The following is a 3,619-nucleotide window of genomic DNA, read 5'->3' as shown; positions in this document are numbered from 1 at the left end:
TTGTAGTATTTCAGTCTGAATACATATTAGGCGACGCTCTGGTTAAACGTTAAACTCACGAGACTAATAGTAAACTGTCAGAAAACGATTTTAGGAACGTATTACGTGTTTTGATAGGCTAATAATTTGTCTTTTTCAAAACGTTGTTAACAGATTAACACTTAATAAAATACTATGCACATTATCGGCCTTAGCATATCTTGGTAGTATGATTAGGTATTCAGCTGTGGTCGGTTTGATCCTTCTTGTGTGAACCAGGCCCAGCATGTCCAGGTGGGTTAAGGCGTTCGACTCGTAATCTGAGGGTCGTGGGTTCGAGTTTCCGTCGCACCAAACATGCTAGCCCTTTCAGCCGTGGGGACATTATAATGTGACGATCAATCCCACTATTCGTTGGTAAAAATGTAACTCAAGAGTTGGCGGTGGGTGATGATGACTAGCCGCCTTCCCTCTAGTCTTACACTGCTAAATTAGGGACGGCTAGCGCAGATAGCCCTCGAGTAGCTTTGCGAGAAATTCAAAAACAAACAAACAATGTGTGAACCATATTCAGTGACGTGATCAAGAAACGTTGCCATGAGATAAATAAGTGCTTCTTATTTGATTCTTATTGTGTGGTGAACAGGAGGGGAGGTCAAGTCTACCTATTTTGAGAGGATATAAGCGCTAACAGAAGATATTTTAGGGGGCGTACATATTCCAGGAAACTGGAAATACAATTTATTATCTCCAGTTTTTTAGAGCAAGGTTAACTTTAAAACTGAAGCCTAAAAACATATTATTTATTAGTATATTACATACTATTATCAAACAGAGAAGGAGGGCTGGAGAACTAGCAAACTTCTTCTGGACTATGTCGATACCGTCAGCTTACATTGTTATATGATTTGTCAACGAATGCCTATAGTAATTATATTTTGTGTTGTTTAAAACAATAAAGGTGTTAGACAACCAGTTCTGACAATATTTATTTTCGTTAGGCAGTTTGCGATGTTTTAAACGATTCATCGTGAGTCTTATTACACAAAATACCCCTTGGTTTATAGTTATGCTTTAGTGTATGCTGAGAAATGCTCTCACGTAATACCCCGTACGCATGCGTGTGGATCACTGGTGTAAATATTATTGCGTGAAATGTGTGTAACGTCTCTAGTGATGAAATGTGAGCGTTTTATCCTAATAAAACATTAATAATACAAAAGGATACAGCAAAGAAAGCTATGTAGAAGTTATGTTATTATTATTATTATGTATATTATTAAAATCAAGTTTTAAAAGTCTACATTGAACAGAGGGTATAAAAAAATGTTTGCTTCTGAACTTAAAGGCTTTGATTTGGTTTGTTTTGAATTTCGCGCAAAGCTACACGAGGGATATCTGCGCTAGTCATCCGTAATTTAGCAGTGTAAGACTCGAGGGAAGACAGCTAGTCATCATCACCCACCGCCAACTCTTGGGCTACTCTTTTACCAATTATTAGTGGGACTGACCATGAGATTATAACGCCACCACGACTGAAAGGACGAACATGTTTGGTGCGAGTGCTTTAATCACCTGGCCATACCGGACCAACTTGAAGGCTTTAAGTATGGAGAAGAAGGGGGTATGGTCCCCTTCCCAGATTGCTATTGCGGAAATGGTAAACTATAAGCTGCACTTTTTATCTTGTTACTCCCCCCCCCCAAACACACACATACTTCATTTTCAAAGTTAAAAGAATCCACGCGCGCCAAGTGTTTGTTTTTCGGAAGAAGGGGGTTGTGTTTTTAGAGAATGAAATTTTTCGAATCACTTTCATCAGTTCCAGGAATATATTAGCTTCAGCAAATTTCCCTAGTAATACTGGGATTTGTTGTTCATATTTTAATCAGTAAAGAACTGTACTGAGTCGCAGCTCGTAATTACACTGTTCCCCCTTGGCAGTCATGAATCCGTTTGAACGAGTCACACGACCGTTTACTGTGTATATGCTGATAAGTATATCATTACAGTAATTAAGATAAGTTTAAGTTTTATCCAAGCTAGCGTGTTGGAGAACATGTTGACGAACTTTCGTTACGCCAGCTGGTAGCACGAACTTGACTCCGATTACTTTGATATTCTTGGAGCTCCATGGAATCGTTCCAATATCCACGGAAAAATATTTAGTTGTTTATTCAGTTTCATTAAGATATGAACGATAACAGTGTCTACAGAAATGTGATGAGGTGAAAGTGAAAAACTTACGTAATGCTAACAAGAAAAATGACGAATATTTCTGGATTATGTTAAGACTAATCTTTTATGATTTAAATTCTAAACCAAAAAATCGTCCATAGCCTCAGCGACACCTATGGAGCTGATGAAATTTTTTTTTTATGAAAATCAACCTGAATTACCAGTTGTAAGACTACTAATTAAAATAATTTCAGAGTTTCCTGAACAGAGCTGTAACCTTCATTGCTGTGGAACACTTTGGGTAACTGTAAAAAAACAGAAACGAATAAAGGTAGGAGTTTGTTTTTGTTATATCGAACACATTACTAATTTGTCTACAGTTCGAATATTCCTTGGTAGAAGCCATTTTGTTTTTCTGTCTCTATGTTGTTGTAACATAATGATAAACCCAGCCCTAAAACCGAAGAGTAACGGTTAAGATAACAACAAACTGTGAATAAGTTTATTTATAAATTCAGTTAATTATTAGACTCTAGTTGACAAGGAGTAAGACAGTAATGAAACAGAATGTCCTAAAAGTCGGTTACCAGTGGCTGAATGTCCACACACGTTTACAGAATACAATCAGTATGTCCTTTTCCAGGTTACCATTGACTGAATGTCCACACACGTTTACAAAATACAATAATTATGTCCTTTTTCAGATTACCATTGGCTGAATGTCCACACACGTTTACAGAATACAATCAGTATGTCCTTTTCCAGGTTACCATTGACTGAATGTCCACACACGTTTACAAAATACAATAATTATGTCCTTTTCAGGTTACCATTGGCTGAATGTTCACACACGTTTACAGAATACAATAAGTATGTCCTTTTTCAGGTGACCATTGGCTGAATGTCCACACACGTTTACAGAAAACAATAAGTATGTCCTTTTTCAGATGACCATTGGCTGAATGTTCACACACGTTTACAGAATACAATAAGTATGTCCTTTTTCAGGTAGCCATTGGCTGAATGTCCACACACGTTTACAGAATACAATAAGTATGTCCTTTTTCAGGTGACCATTGGCTGAATGTCCACACACGTTTACAGAATACAATCAGTATGTCCTTTTCCAGGCTACCATTGGCTGAATGTTCACACACGTTTACAGAATAATGATTGAATCTTTAAAATACTTTTTTGTTTGATAAAAAATAAAACCATGATTTTAAACTAGACATGTTACTTGTTTAGAATTTATTATGTCGATATATCAAGAAACAAAATCTTTTACACTGAGCGAAGCAACGCATGAAATCACAAGATTACCGTACAAAACATGTGAAACAAAAATGGTGCAAAATAGAAAAAAATAAGGCAGTTAATTTTGTTACTAAAAATTACATCACACTTTCCAAGAATTCACACTTAACTTTCAGGCTACAGAGTTCACACCTTAAGTCATTTA

The 3,619-nt window shown here is 36.5% G+C and overlaps 1 long non-coding RNA gene across 1 annotated transcript; it reads left to right on the top strand.

The window, feature by feature from the left end:
• The first annotated feature begins 1,146 nt into the window (after positions 1 to 1,146).
• On the top strand, positions 1,147 to 3,389 carry LOC143222247 (uncharacterized). Its single transcript, XR_013012123.1, has 2 exons — positions 1,147 to 2,488; positions 3,227 to 3,389. It is a non-coding gene; the product is annotated as an uncharacterized LOC143222247 (long non-coding RNA).
• Positions 3,390 to 3,619: the final 230 nt, after the last annotated feature.

Source organism: Tachypleus tridentatus, chromosome 1 (genome assembly GCF_004210375.1).
Source record: "Tachypleus tridentatus isolate NWPU-2018 chromosome 1, ASM421037v1, whole genome shotgun sequence".
Classification (NCBI taxonomy): domain Eukaryota; kingdom Metazoa; phylum Arthropoda; class Merostomata; order Xiphosura; family Limulidae; genus Tachypleus; species Tachypleus tridentatus.
The sequence above is the reverse complement of the archived record's forward strand: the minus strand, read 5'-3'. Positions and strand labels throughout refer to the sequence as shown.